Source organism: Eubalaena glacialis, chromosome 13 (assembly GCF_028564815.1).
Source record: "Eubalaena glacialis isolate mEubGla1 chromosome 13, mEubGla1.1.hap2.+ XY, whole genome shotgun sequence".
In the NCBI taxonomy this organism is placed as follows: Eukaryota; Metazoa; Chordata; class Mammalia; order Artiodactyla; family Balaenidae; genus Eubalaena; species Eubalaena glacialis.
This window is the reverse complement of record NC_083728.1, coordinates 52,522,015-52,538,335: the sequence shown is the minus strand read 5'-3', so window position 1 is coordinate 52,538,335 and position 16,321 is coordinate 52,522,015. Positions and strand designations below refer to the sequence as shown.

The following is a 16,321-nucleotide window of genomic DNA, read 5'->3' as shown; positions in this document are numbered from 1 at the left end:
GCACCGCTGTTGTGAAAATGTTGGTGGGGGAAAAAAAGCAACTCATCACCAAGAAGTTTCACCGGCCATGAGAGCCGGCAAGCCCATGAAGAGGTGCCCCAAGTACGACACATTGTCACCTCCGTCAAATAAGGAAAAGCAGACAATATGGGTCCGAATAACAAGAGCTGCCAGCTGATACACACTGTCCACAACAGAAAGTTTCTGCAACACTAACTAGAGTGCAGGCAGGGACTCCTTTTTGTGACACCAGCCGGTAGGTTTTAGAACCTCCTGTGTGTGCAATACTGTTCCAAGGGCAGGTAACCGACCTGGAACTCACCTGGTGAGGAGGTAAAGTCCTCATAATGAAGCCCTTTCAAGACTCAGCAGGTATGCGGGTCATAAGACAGCAGGTATGCTGACTGTGCTTCAGTGGTAACTCAATACTTTTATCATCACCATTATTATTAAAGAGAAATTCACATCTGAAAATGCATCTATGTGCAGACCTAAAAACGTCCTTGTGCTGATTACATGCAAATACAAAATCCTCGTGTGGACGGGGACGCTAACCTGCACGGCAGATGGAGGCTCCGGCTGCAATGGCTGCACAGTCTGCACCCCCAACCCCCGCCCCCAGGATGCTCTCCAGAAGATTTCAGGGCCTGGCTCACTGTCTTTGCCCTCATAGCCAGTACTGATTTCCACATTTACACAGGTGATGCCCAACTTCCTTATCTCCACTGAGGTTGTCCTCCATGCCCCCTCCGCAACCTCTGCCCCCAGGCCCGCCCGGGCATCCCTCTAACCTCCCTGCCTCCCAAGTCTGAACCCACTCTCCCTACCTCCCCTGCTCCCTCCTTCTGGAAACCTAATTCCAACAACTCTTCGACCTTCCTGGGTTCTTCAATCCAATGACCCCACCACCCTGTCATGATCTATGATCCCTCTGAAGTCTTCACTTCTTTTTTTCTTCCTAATTTGGTTTCCACGGTCCATCTTTTTAATCAGCCCTTTCATTGTCCCTCAATCACCTCCCTTCCCCCTGCACCATATTCACTCCATAAAACCCCAGTCAGTTTCACCCTTAATTCAACCGAAAGTATTTATTTGAGCAGAGGTCATGTGCCAGATAGCAAAGATTTTTTTAAGTTGTTGGTTTAAGTACTGAATAGATGTGAAAGAATGTTTTGTACATGTGCAACTGATGCTGTATAATAAAACAAGCACTTTAAACCCACCCACCAACTCAACCAAGCATCCCCCCCACCCCCACTTTACAGAGCTCCACACTATTCATCCAGTTCTCAGCCCTCTCTGGGGCCAACAGCTGGTGCGCACGTACCTCTGCGCCCAAGCGCCACGGAAGGAAGAGGAGCCTAGAACGCTGACATAATACTTTTGGAAGCACATGGGGGCCTAAACCACATATTCCTGTTTGTAGGAAATGAAATGAACTCACATTTTAGCTCTGCTGATAACTGTGTTTCTTACACACATTATTACAGCCATGTTGGACTGTTCTATCTCCGTAGAATTTAAACTGAAAGCAAGAGTGGCCTGGAGCAAACGCTCCCGGTTTCCCTCCTGCCCCCTCGCCCAGCCACTCCCACGGCAGACCCTTCCTCTTCCTAACGGAGCCCCTGTTTGTTCAGGGACCATCCACCCCGCAAATCCGTGTGCCCTTCGTGGGGGTGGGACCTGATGCTGCTGAGCCAATTACTGTGGCAATAACCCCCTGCCAGCTATGAGTTTAGACTCAAGCCTGTGACCCAATGCTGGTCAACAAGCAAGGGGAAGAATTCTGGTGGAGATGCCTGGAAAAGAGTCATTGTTCTTAAAGGGACACAAAGCAGAAGCGCTTCTTTCTTCCTGCCTCTGGACGTTGTTCCGTCCGGGTGCAATGCCTGCAGTGCATTTTGCCACTCAGGGGACAAACCTGCCACACAGAGGACACTAAGGAGGGCAAAGCAGGGAGGGGAGAGCATGCGGATGGGCATGTCACTGAGCTGCCGTGCCAGCTGGCTCGGGGGGCCACCTGTTTTGGGACCGCTTTCTATAGGAGAAAAAATTCTTCATCATTTATGTTTATATTTGGGTTTTCTGTTACCTATATCCAAAAACATCCTTGTAGATACTGAAGTAAAATCTGACAGTAGAACAGGAAACAAATCCTAGTATAATTGAAAGGTTGTAGAAGTTATATTCATCCCACTTCGTTTCCTAAGATGTATTATTTTCATTTCTTTATACCTATATGGTAGCTAGGTGCAGAAAGTAAAATTCTTAGAAGTCAGAAAGGTATTAACACTTTGTTATCCTGGGTTGATAGTCCCCATGTAAAAGTGATTCCGATAAAGATATACTCCACGTACCTAGAGCTCTAGTTTTTAAAAGTAGAGCTATTTTTATTTTAAACATTTTTGACACACCTGTCTCAAATGCAGGACTCTAAAACATTATTTTTAACGGATATCAAGTGCCAACACAATAAAACAAAATATATACACCAATGAAATATAATGTTCAAATCTAATGTGTTTTATATACATGTATTTTTTATGAAGTATAGTTGATGTACAGTATTATGTTACAGGTGTACAATATAGTAATTCACAGTTTTTAAAGGTTATACTTTATATTTATTATAAAATATTGGCTACATTCCCTGTGTTGTACAATATATCCTTGTAGCTTAATTTATACATAACAGTTTATATATTTTCATATATCTATTTCTTTTGTAGGAATCAAGTTTCATCCGATTTTTTAAGGCAATGCATAACTACTTCTACTTTTCTTGATCTGAATTGGCCTATATTACAGTCAAAACCACTCACTAGGGAAAGAGCTGGAGATAGAAATAGATAAAACAGGAGCTAAATGGTAACCTCTCCCGCTCCATTTTTAACAAGGCAGCAGAAAAGTGGTGCTGAGGGCAGAGAGAGCCGTCTTACTTACGTCAAATAATTATTATTAATAAGCATAATAACGGCTTACAAAAGGGCTTTGTATATATTAACTCAATTAAACCTCCGACAGCCCTAGGAAGCAGGTACTGTCCCACGACCAGGTGAGGGTCAGAGAGGTTAGGTCCCCACCAGGACTCGAGCCCAGGCAGTCCGGCTCCCGCACCGCTTACCTAAGTACGTCTAACGTTAGCTGAAAGTGATGGAGGAGGGGCAGGGAAGTACATCTGGAAACACAAGGTTTTTAAGTCCATAAGAGAAAGCTGGTAGAAGTCCCGGGACTAAATAGTTACTAAACCCCAGAGAGGACCCAGAAGTTGGTTTATTTAGGACACCAGAGCCAGCTTGCAAGGGGAATGGCCTTCCTCCATGAGAGGTTAAAAGGGCGGCCTTTCTGTGAAGCTAATTCTGCAGAGACTGAGACGGCCCTCCCCAAGGAGCTCTCTTTACTTCCAGAAAATCATCCCACTGTCCCCTGCCCCATCAGCAGCTGCAACACCGTCAGGCCCGCCCCATCCTTCATATAAGAAACCAAAGGCCCCTCTGGCCGCTGGGCAGCCACCCTGCTCCCCCCAAGCCAGGGTCTGCTGACAGCATGGAAAGGCCTGGAACTGCCAACCTGAAGAATGGGCAGTGGACAATTTGTTGTGTGAGTCCAGTGGGACCCGATAGGGCCATTTAAGTATCATGTAAGCCTTCGCTTACTCATGTGAAAAATGTCCAAGGCGTGTTAGGTCAAAAATACAGTGTCAGCCCATGTATAACAACTATTCATGTAAGAATGCGTTTACGTGTGTACCTACAAGACACAGAGAGAGAGGTTGCACATAAGCAACAACAAGCACAGAAAGCATGTTTACCAAAATTTTAACAGTGGTTATCAGAGGATTGCAGAATGTGAAGAGCTTTTTCATACTTAAATTATTTTTTGCTTATTCATATTATTCAAATGTTTATAATGAGTATATAAAATTTTATAACCAGAAAAAAACTAATATTTTTCAGAAAAAAACTATTATTCATTTCAGGAAAAAAAAGCTGCCAGAATATTTAGAAAGAATTTGTTTTCAAAGCCTGACTATGTACCATAAAAAAGAACAGCAGACGTGACATCGGCCATAGTTTCCTCCAAACGTCTTACTTTTGAAGCTTGAAGAACATTGAAGATCTAAACAATACGTAAAGTAGTATCTTTGCCAAGACTAAAATGCCCTAAAAACAGAAAATACTTTAAATTTCCTCTGCCCAACATTGTCGTTAGACCTCTTCTGTAATAACACATACGTTGTACATAATGCCTTGTAATGATCTAGGTGTAGAGGACTTTTGCTGTCTTTAGAGAAAGCTATATTTCTCTAATTGTCATTTACTGAAAAGGGTAGAAAAATGATACGGTCAGGCAGGAAGAAATGGTCTCTGTCTAGCCATTCAACAGCTTGCACTGAGTAGGAACAAGCAAAGGTGTGACACCTCTGAATGCAAAAAGGTGATGAAATTTCCAATCACCGGCAGGTTCACTTACAAGACCTGGTGGCCTTAGCACACGTTAAGTCCTGTTTAAACCTGGACTGATCACCAACCGCGGAGCAAACTCCCCTTCAGCGCACGCTCAGCAGCAACACCGGGTCCTAGAAACCACACGTCTTTTCAATTAACACTGAGCAAAGTCCAAGACTCCCTCAGGCCTTTGCATTAAGAAACACAACCTAGAGGAAGTCCCGTGGTGGTCTAGTGGTTAAGATTCGGGCTTTCACTACCTCAAGGCCCAGGTTTAATCCCTGGTCAGAGAACTGAGATCCTACAAGCTGTGGGGCGTAGCCAAAACAAAAAAAAATTTTTTTTTGAAATGGCTCAAGTTCTTGAAAAAAGAAACACAACGTAGAGCACACACAGGGTTCTAATTTAGCAGGTACCTGAAACTGAGCCCGTCTGCTGCCTTTCTCACCATTCATAGAGATAAATTAACATTGCACTGACCCATCAGCGTTTTCCTGTGCTCATTCATTTTCAGCCACTGGCTGATCTCCATTTCTTGTCAGCATCAGGGCACTTTCTAAGATACCTACTCTTTGGCTCTTACTAGAATTTGGGGTGATGTAGTAAGCGCATCTCCACACTGTCACAAGCTCGGTCTGCTGTGTGGCCCCATCTCACGTCTGGCACACTCAAGCATTCCTGCCCCACTGGCCACGGTGGTCCTGGCCTGTCTCCTTATCACGACCCACTGCTGCAACAAGGAAGGACCAGCCACGTGTGCCGGCTAGGGCTCCCCGGCCACGGCTGGCTTCTCCTCTCCAGCACTGCTTCTTTCTCTCCCCTCTTCTCTTTTCTGTCTGCAGTCACTGTTCCGTTTGGGGGCAAAGGCCATCTCACTAGGTGCCATTTCTTCATTTGTGACTTATGTATACATACATTTTGAACATCTATTTATTATAATTTTTCCTATTAATATGTAGGAGCTCTTTATGTTTGGGGGATATAACTATTTCCTCTCCTCTAAGTTTCAAGTTATTTTTCCAGTTCATTATTTACTTTTTACTTCAGTTAAAGATGATATGTTTGTATATGTATTTATTTTAAGAGCAGGAAGAAAGGAATGGAACCATTCTCTCAAAAATAAGTATCTGCAATATGACACACACACACGCACACACATATACACACATGCACACACACATACACACACACATACACAGAAAGACTATGTAATACTTTACTCCCACTCTGGGAGCTCAGCATAAGCTCTACTCCACCAAGCCTCTCTGGCCCAAATACATCCTCATGTTATCAGATACAGAATCCATGGAATAAAGAGGTTTACACTGTCGGCACCGGAAATATGACCAGACAGAATGAAAATATGCTAACCCCTTTAGAAAGCTGTAAAGAAGCAACGTGTCCTCAGCTCCCCTCTCTTCCATGCAGTCCTGAAAATACTATCAAGATTCCACTGGAAGAATATTCACCACTAGTTATAACAGGTCCTTTTTGGGGGATGGTAATTCAGTTTTGGTTTTTGTAAATTTAAAATTTGACAACAGTGTCTCTCCCATTTTGTTTCCATGAAAAAATATCTGGGGTACTTGTCTAAGCCTCACCCAAGCCTGTCCTTACCCACAGCCCTCTGGCCCCGCTGGCCCTCAGCCTCCACCCCCGTCAAGGTTTCCCCAACCTCTATCTCCCTTTTGTCCACAGAAATCGTCCTTTCTTACAGCTCTTCCCCTTGGATCCAGGGGGTGGGTGTGATAGTGCACGCACACATGGGAGGAGAGAGGGCTCTGTCAGGAGAACTTAATTCGTGGTCTTGAATCTCTTTTTTTTTTTCTGGCTGTGCCACGCGGCATATAGCATCTTAGTTCCCCAACCAGGGATCGAACCCACGCCCCCTACACTGGAAGCACAGGGTCTTAGCCACTGGACTGCCAGGGAAGTCCCTTGAATCATTACTTTAATGATGGGAACTTCCGGCTGGGGCAGGAAGGCTTCTAGAAATTTTTCTAAACATCCATACCGGTGGCCGCTACTCTCCCCCAGACTGAGATCCATCTATGTGGAAATCACATTCTTGGTTTTTCAGCATTCAAGCTCAGGCGTGCCCAGTGCTGTGTACAATGCCTGGCATATGGTTGGGGTTGAATAAAAAATAACTGTTAAATGAATAAGGGGACTCTGGAGCCAGCTGCCTGGGTTCAAATCCTGACTCTGTCACTTACTGGCTGTGCAACCATGGGCAACGTTCTCAACTTCTCCGGGTCTTATTGGTAAAATGGGGATAATGACATTCCCTGTCCCACTTGAGAGAGGATTAAATGCATTAACACATGTGAAGTGTTTCTGGCGGTACTTGGCACATGGAAAGCACTGATTGCTACTTATTATTATTACAAATAAGGAAGTATGTCACCAAAAGGAATCAAGATGTACAAAAAGCTGTTGGTGTTCTCAACGTTATTTAGTATCAATATCACTTAGTGAGAGAGATCAGGCAGAACACAGATAAGTAGAATACAAAACCAAAAGCTATAAATGCCAAATGGAAGGCACAAAATGCTATGGGAATTCCGAGGAAAGATCGTTTCAGCGAAAAGGGACGAAGACACTTTGTGTGAAGATGTAATATACCTCTGCCGGCTCCTGGAAGAATTTTACATGACAGGTTGGCTGACACCTCTGGGAAAAGGGACGGCGTATTAGTTTGGGTTCTCCGAAAAGCAGACACCAAGACAGGAGTGGACACGCAGGAGGTTTATTGAGGGAGCTGTCTGTGAAGGATGAAGGGGAGGACCTGAGAAGGGAGGTCTGACCCCTGCACAGAAGAGGGGAGGGGAGGAGGACTGAGGAGGAAGAGGCAGCACAGGTCTGAAAAGCTGTTGGCCAGGCCAACAGGAGCCCTCAAGACAAAGTCTCCCTTCAGAGGCATCTGGGTTTCAAAGGAACGGCCACATCAGTACCCTCACGTGCTCGGTAACTGGCTGGGAGGAGCTCAGCTTTGGCTAAACAGTGGTGGTGAATCCAAGGGCAGCATCGGGAGCAACGGCCAGTGACGCTCCCCGGAGCGCAGCTGCTCTGAACGCTCACTCTCACAGCTCCCACAGCTGGGCACAAGCAGCGTCCCTAGTACCTCCTGTGTCCTTGAAAGCCAGGTTGAGCCTCAATAAATAAGTGCCATCACTGAAAATCAAACACAAGACAGTATCAACGGGTTCCTTATCTTTTTCAAAAGAGATTTTTTTAAACTAAACCACAATTGCAAAAGCAAAAGCAAAATACATATTTACTGTTAAAGATTACAACTACTTTTAAAATAGTGTTCAGTATCTTTCAGATGTGGTTTCAGTTTCTAAAACAACGTAAAGGACATAAAATCGTTATGAAACATCTCTTTTCTAAATATCAAAGTTAAAATTCTGGAATGAGGATTCAGAACTAATGCAGAAACAAAGCTCTGCTAAGAACCTAGAGGGTAAATCCTTTATAAACTGGTTGCTTAAGAAAGCAATTTGATCAAATGAGACTATGAGAAAACATTTTGCAAAAGTGTGAAGTGCTACACGAACGTGAGCTATCAATACAGTCAAGTTACGTCTTAGGTGGGGTTAAGTCACAAGAAAGGTAAAAATGGAGAAAATCACAATTACCCTTAAACATGAGAGGCACACCCAGCAGGGAAGATGTTCCCACAGTGAGAGACATGAAGGAAAGAAGACCTCTGAGGACACAGCGAAGTCCCTTGTCCCTCCTCACACCACCAGGCGGGCACGTGGTCACTGAGTGGAAGGGCAGGCAGCAACCACACCACTTAAACTGTGCCCATTTTATTTATATATATATACATCATATATATTTATACCTTTATAGATATATAAATATATATACACATACACACACACACACACACACATTTCCCCCTTCTGGCCAAGCATTAAATACATAAGTTAAATTGCATTTATGAGATCACCCCCCCCCCCAAATGAACAACAACAAAAAGGTCTCACAGGTTACAATATTTCTTTTATTTTATGAGGATACATGGCAGAGAAGAGGGAGCAAGACATACTCAGTTCCTATCACTACATCAGTGAGAAAACTAGTCAGCAGTTGACTTCCCCTCGTACCTTCACAGAAAAAAGTAGAAGCCATCATATGAGAGTTCCCTTCATGACCCTGTCATCCCACACCCCGTTCTTGCTTCTTCTGAGTGGCCTTAGAGGAAGAGGTGCCCCCTGTCAAGGCTGATCTCCTGCCCCACACTCTGTATCCCACAGCAGACCACAACTTTCACTATTTTATCTCCTTTCTCTCTACTATTTCTTCAAGTTTGCTCTTTTATTATTTCCTTCTCCTACATGTAAATAAACTCAAATTCTCCCAGGTCTTAAAAAAATATAAAAATCATACACAAACACACACACACACACAGACCCATCCATCCTCGATCTGTAATTTCCCAGTCTCTTCCTGGCATATTAATGTGTACTCTTCCTATTGCAAGGCCCAGAAATATTATATGACTCAAGCCGGCTAGAGCAAAAACAGGGTGTTCCAGACTCCTGCAACTGAGAAGCTCGGGGTGGGGATGGCGCAGACAGGGCTGGACCCCTCAGCTCACACAGGGTCCATGGACGCTCCTCACTCTCCATCTCTCCGCTCTGCTTCCCTCTGACCGTGAATTCAATCTGAGGTGTGTGCTCCCCACATGGAGGGAAAGATGAACACTGGCAGCCCAGGCTACATCCTCTTGGTTTGTAATGCAAAAGGATGGGAGCTCTCACCCTCCAGGAATCCATGTTTCAAACCTTAGGGAGACTGGGACTCCTGGACTATCACCGAGGGAAGGCACTGGATTTGGTGGCTCGTCTGCTTAAAACTCTTCCCTGGATTCCAAACGTCCACCCACGGCACAGGGTAAAGGACAGTGTACACTTAGCCACGTGGTGGCCACACCATCACCTCTGCACAAGCTCCTCTCTCTCTGCAGTCCCCTTGTCCCCAACCTGCCCACCTGGGAAACCCGTGTTCATTACTCCAGATCCACCTCAGCCCCGCACCCCCCCCAGGAAGCACTGGCAGCCTCTCCAAGGGGCTCTTCTGCTGTGCGCCTCCTCTACACCTGCAGCTACCTGTACCGTCCGACCCCCACCCACACTCCCCCACCCCTACCCCATCCCCACCCCCCAGCACTAACACCCTCGTGGTAAATGCAGCTGTTTACCTGTCTGTCTCCCCTAACAAACCGTAAATCCTGGGCTTGTGCCTTACTTATCTCTGAAGACACAGCCCTACCAAGCAGACACACACACACACGCACATACAGACTCGAAAAAACGTACGTGAAACTGAATTTTTTAAAAATCCAAGAACAAGATAGTTGCTTACTACAATTATATATTAATTATTCTTGATTTTACAGTAGAGGAACATATTCCTTCTTTTAAAAATAATTTTAAAATTTAAATTGAATCAATTTGTTATTTTGAAAGTCAACTTTTTGAAAACAATAAACTATTCTCTAGTTTCATCTGTGGCACTTAGTTTAGAGACCAAAGATCAGTGCTCTAAACAGCTAGTAAAAGTATTTATGTCCATCTGCAAATAAAGCACTTACAAACAAAATAAAAATACAAATTATAAAAGTTTACATCAAAATATTCCAGACCTACCAATTATCTCTCTTCCCAGAATAAAAGGTCAAAGGCACCCTTTTCTAGTTATCTCAAACAAAACATCTGAGCTCAGTCAGAATTTTATCCTAGGCCCACCTTTCTCACTTCAGAAGGCTAGACAATTTCAAGCACTAGGAGCAGGGATGGCGTATTTGTGTGACATGTATGTGTCCAAAGTTCATTTTACATTCCAGAAGTTACAGATATAAAATGTTAGTAACCGATGAAAAATGAGCAAAGGGAGCATTAGGGCAAAATCACTTTGCTTAAGACAAGGTCAACTCAGAGAAACCATCCAAGACTGTCTGAAGGGCCTGGAGTTATACCCTCAGCTTTGCGCTGGTTGCAGAATGTCCACGTGGCACTAACGTCCATGCAAATATTTTACCACCTGCGAGGCCTGCCAAGGGCACGGAGAGGCCAGTGAACACGAAAACACAGAAGGAGTCTTTTTATCTTCTGCCACGTTCAAGTCAAATATGGCCTCAAGTCTCCCTAGAAGAGTACGGTAAAGCAGACTAGGAAGAGAGCAGCAAAACTCAAAGCAACATTTCTGGGAGACGCGCAAAAACTGTTGGGCTTTTGTTTACATGTTAACATTCACTCTGGTGGGTAAATATATTTTCTGGTATGTAAATATGCTTGCGTCAGGTAACTAGCAAAAGCTCGACACGGGCTGTATAATCCCATGACCCCCAGCTCTGCCCCTTAGAGACAGGGAGCTGGCAGACAAGGAGCCCACCTCCAGGAGCCTCAGTCTCCCCATCTCGAGGTCGGCGGTGGGAACACTACCTTCATCACAGGTTGTAGGACGATCCAGTGAGATCATGATGCTACTAACCACGTCATAGCTTCCTAACCCCTCATTAAGCTCCAGACCCCACATCCAGCACCTCTCAGACAGTTCCATTTGTATCTCGCCGTCTTCTCAAACTCAACACACATCAACACCAAACTCATCTTGCTCTGTCGTTAGCCAGAGTCTCCTCTCAACTCTTCTGGCTCTATCCATGACACCTCCACTCCCCCAAATACCTAACACCAATTATCAAATTCTAACAATGTGTTTATTGCTAGTCAGATTGCAAAGGAAGTGGCTGCCTCAACCCTTGCTGCCTGCAGGGCAATGGGAGCGACACTGAGGACAGCACTGTGGGTCGAGGCATAAACGCAGCAATCTGACCTCCGTGGAATCTAATCCAAGAAAATAATGCAAAATGCAGGAGAAGCCGCCTCCCAAGATGTTCAGAGTAGTTATTACTTACACCAGAGAAAGAAAGAAAAAGCGAGAGAGGAAAAAAAGAGGGAGAGATGAAGGAAGGAAACTACTTAACTACCCAAGAAATGGTAAGCTAAATTATGGTACATCGCCTCAACAAACATCTGTAGTTAATACAAATAAAAGGAACAAAACATTGGGAAATGTTAAAAGTAAGCTTAAAAGGCAACGTTTAAAATTGTAAGTGAACTTGTCCCTACTTAAAGCAACAGATGCACAAAAGGAAACATATCAAAATGTTCAATTTTGCTCTATGGGCATGTAGAGCCTCTGTGAGCGACTGTTCTCTCCTCTCTGGCTCCAGATATTTGGTCTGAACCCTGGTGTCACTAGATTTCACTGGTCTGTGGCCCCTGACCCCAAACCTCTTCTCCTTCAGATTAATCACTCCTCGCCCAGCTTCTGCAAACCTCATGTTCATTCCTCCCTGAGAATCGCTTGTCCTGCCACAGGATCTTCGTGGCCCCGCCCCTCCTCTCCAGGCCCCAGCACCTGTCTGCTCCTTCATCACCAGTCTTCTCAGTGTCTCCCTGCCTTCCCACTGGCCCCGTCCATTTATCCTGGCCCTGCCGGCAGAGAGGCAGTGCTTGAACATTACCATTTGACCTGCTAAGAATTCTCCAGTGGGCCCTCTCACCTGCAGGATAAGATCTGAGCTCCTAACTCCGGCAAACAAGGCCCTTTCTGATCTGGCCCCAACCTGCCTCAGCTCCTACCGGTCAGGCCACCTCTCCTCCCCTCCCCCATGACCCCGAAGTCCAACTCGCTGTCCTGCCCTCACCCCTGGCCTACACACCACTTTGGTCACTGCTGACACTGCGGACACCCTCAGGGCCAGGGTTCCAGCACCCAATCCTCAGTGCCCGAGGTTCCTCAACCTCCCGCATCATCGCTGTGTATTTCCACCACCAGCTCCTCCCCACCTCAGCCCGAAATGCTCTCCCCCTCGACCCTCCCCAAGTCTAACCCTGCTCTGTCCAGCATGCCGCGCTGGCCACCTGTGGCTCCTGAGCTCTTGAAATGACGCTGGCCTGATCGGAGACGTGCTGCACACATACAGTACACATGGGATTTCAAAGACTTGCTATCGGAAGATAAAATAGTGGAAATAACTACTGCAGAGCAGAATACAGAAAAAAGAATGAAAAGAACTGAGGACAGTCTCAGAGACCTCGGGGACAACATTAAACGCACCAACATTCGAATTATAGGGGTCCCAGAAGAAGAAGAGAAAAAGAAAGGAACTGAGAAAATATTTGAAGAGATTATAGTCAAAGACTTGCTATCAAAAAATGATGGAAAAAACTGAACATTTTACTTTCATTACCTGTTGATATAACACATATTAGATGTATGGGGTTAAAAATATATATAGATATTATTAAAATTAATTTCACCTGTTTCCTTTTACTTTTTTAGATGTGGCTACCAGAGCATTTTTAATCACACCTGTGGCTGATATCTATTTCTACTGGACAGAACGAGTCTAACCATTCTTCACGGTCTCCTTCAAGATGCCCCTATCTTTGTTCTTAATGATCTTTTCTGCCCCTTGAAATCCTATAATGGAGTCCACCACATATAAGCCACTCTCTAATTACATAACACACTACATGCTTACTAGTATTTTACGTCTATTCTTCCTGCCATATCAATGCCATTTCTAAACCCTATTTTGGGACTCACAGTAGGCACTCAACTTTTAATTAGACATGGAATCTTTGCTGCAGCAAGACAGCAATGCACAGAATTTTTTTTAGTTTTGTTTTGTTTTGTTTACTTATTTACTTTCCCAAGGATGATTTCAACAATGTAAGGAGACCTGGGAGTCAGGGGACCTAACAGCTCTTTGTTCTTCCTCTAAATTACATAATACATACACAACGTTGAGTGCATGGCTTGGCCCCCAGTAAGCCCTGCCTGTGTCTCAGTTTCCCCTCCCCCTTTAAAATAAAGTTAATAATACCAGGCCAATCTACAATATATAGCCAGGTCAAAGTAGCTAAGCAAGTTCTAACAGGAGTCATTACCATGATACGAAGAAATACTCTACTTTTCACAGCTAACCGTATCTTTCTCAGCCAGCTGTCTTAAACACAGACTAATTTTTATGAAGAGGGAGCAAATCCATCACAATTATTAAAATAAGAAAGGAGAAGGGACAACCTATCAAAACGCTTGTCCTATCCTACTAACGACAGGAAAACAGTAATGACAGAGGAAACTGTTACATGTCTACTCCAAGCTGAAGTAGCTATACATCACACTCACAATAACCTTTACGAGGCAGACATCACCATACCCATTTACAGAGTAAAAAAACTGAGGTTCAAAGACAGGCTGAGTAATTGGCTCAAAGTCATGCAGCCGCAGGCTACAAATCCAGGTCAAGTGCTATCAGCTTTGTATGTAAAAAATAACATCGTTATTATCACTGGAAAATATGTGAAAAGCAAGAGTATTATCTAAATATACAAATAAAAATACAATAATAATTTCTATTCATTTCCTTCAAATCGTTTCTTTTTTTTTTTGCAAATATACTTATTTTTTTTTCTTCCAGTTTTATGGAGACATAACTGACATGTAGCACTGTATAAGTTTAAGGTGCACAGCACAATGATTTGACTTACATACATCACGAAATGATTATCACAGAAAGTTTAGTGAACATCCATCATCTCGTATAGATACAAAACGAATGAAATAGGAAAAAAAAAGTTTTTCCTTGGGATGAGAATTCTTAGGATTTACTCTTTTAACAACTTTCATATGCAACATACAGCAGCATTAATTACAGTCACCATGCTGTACATTACATTCCTAGTACTTATTTATTTTATAACTGGAAGTGTGTACCTTTTGACTAACTTCATCCAATTATCCCCCCACACCCTGCCTCTGGTAACCACAGATCTGGTCTCTTTTTCTTTTTCTTTTTAATTTTTATTGAAGTATGGTTGATTTACAATGTTGTGTTAGTTTCTGCTGTACAGCAAAATGAATCAGTTATACATATACATATACCTATATCCCCTCTTTTTTAGATTCTTTTCCCATATAAGTCATTCCAGAGTATTGAGTAGAGTTCCCTGTGCTATACAGTAGGTCCTCGTTAGTTATCTATTTTATATATAGTAGTGTGTATATGTCAACCCCAATTCAAATAGTTTCTTGATCTTGGCTAAATCCTATTTTTCAGATGAAAAGGACTTTTTTCCTAGTAGACTTTTCCTTAAAGTAGCAAACCAGTAGGGTATGCGACGTGGTGGGACTAGTACACTGCTGTACTATTTTTCTTTAAAGCCTTTCAACCACAGTTGTAAGCGAAAGTTTACATGAAACATTATGAACTAGAACTCCTCAGACACATTTACAAAAATCTAGTGCCTACAGGTAAGATTACAGTAATAAATGAAGTAAACTGGGCCAGTCCACCAGCAGATGCATCAACAAAGACCAACATACATAAGGAAATATCACAGAGCCTCTCCACGCTGCAAAACTGAGGTCAGATGGCTCAATGAAAGGGCAAAAGAAAGTTCCTCAAAATAAGACACACACCTTCAACTGAAACCACAGAGCCTTGAAAACTAACTACTTTCTCAGAACAGTAACAATGTACTGTGTGTCTCTAAGAAAACCAACATCTAGGTTTAATTGCGTCTGCCTTTGCAAAATGTAGCCAACTTAATCCTGTAGACTTGGACAGAACAAAAGTTAAGTTCAAGCTCTCTACCACAGAAAAAGTCCCCAAGTATCAACTGCTTTAAAATACCACTCTACTCTCCTTTATCAAAAAGGTCCCTGCAGGAGGTGTTAATCAGTCACTACTAAGAACCCCACACAATGCGTCCTGTGTGCGCCTGGTATTTTAGTACAGGAAGTAGAAAGTTCAGTTTACCAAGAACACCGAATTTCACTTTCAAAAGTCTTGAAAACTAATCCCTCTAACAGTACTTAATTTACATTTCATTCCAAGCTGACCGAGACAGTACTTAATTTACATTTCATTCCAAGCTGACCGAGACGGGCAGAATCTCAAGGAATTCGAGAATGTAAAAAACTTCACTTGGCAAAACCAGGTGTGTGGATTTGTTGTTTTCCTTAGAGGTAGTTCACGGAGTATAAATAGAAATCATTTGCAAATTTTAATCTCATGAACAAGATCTTTATTTAAAATTCTCACCTATATGATGAATTCTGTTATACCATATTTCCTCAAGTGACAGACACATTAAGACTTTGTGCCCTAAATCAGGTGATTTTGCTCATTTTAAGCATAAAAAAAGACATCTAGAAGAAACAAAGTATCTTTTTCTCAGCCCGCAAATAACACAAAGACAAGTCTGTCTATAGACAGCAAAGGTGTTTCCACCTTAAACACAAGTTAAGACTAAGGAGGTAAGAAGAGAAAACAAAACACAGCATAGCAAACCAGCTACAGATCACAGGTGGCAGGTGACAGGAAGCCTTGGGAACACTTCACACCCACAGGGGTGAGTTTCATCCCAGGTCAAGTGCCGGCCGACCTGGGCTCTGCAGAACCTCCACCCAGCGGGCTCATAAAAACGGAAGGCGGCACATAACCATCAGTGTCATCCTGACAATAAAGGAGAAGCAGCCTCCTTGAACCCAGGAAAGTCACCCCTCCCTCCAAGCAGACACGAGGAGTCCCCTTCACACCAAGAACACAAAGAAAATGAAGCAGCCAGACCCATGGGAAGAGAGACGGCACTTAAATTTATCCCGGGGCCACTTGGGGGCTCAGTCTGTTCGGGGATCGGACTCAAAAGTAAAAATAAAATTAAAGTGGGGGGGAGGAGGAGATGACAGTTCAATTAAGTCCGTGCTGGGACCACTTGGGGTCTCAGTCTACTTAGTCTCGGACTTAAAAATAAAAATTAAAAACTGGGAGGGAAGATGAC

General features: G+C 43.6%; 1 protein-coding gene across 2 annotated transcripts in view; it reads right to left on the bottom strand.

Moving 5' to 3' along the window:
• RALGAPA2 (Ral GTPase activating protein catalytic subunit alpha 2) overlaps positions 1-16,321 on the bottom strand; it is a 285,468-nt gene that overhangs the window by 268,702 nt on the left and 445 nt on the right. The gene's annotated exons all lie outside the window — the stretch shown is intronic.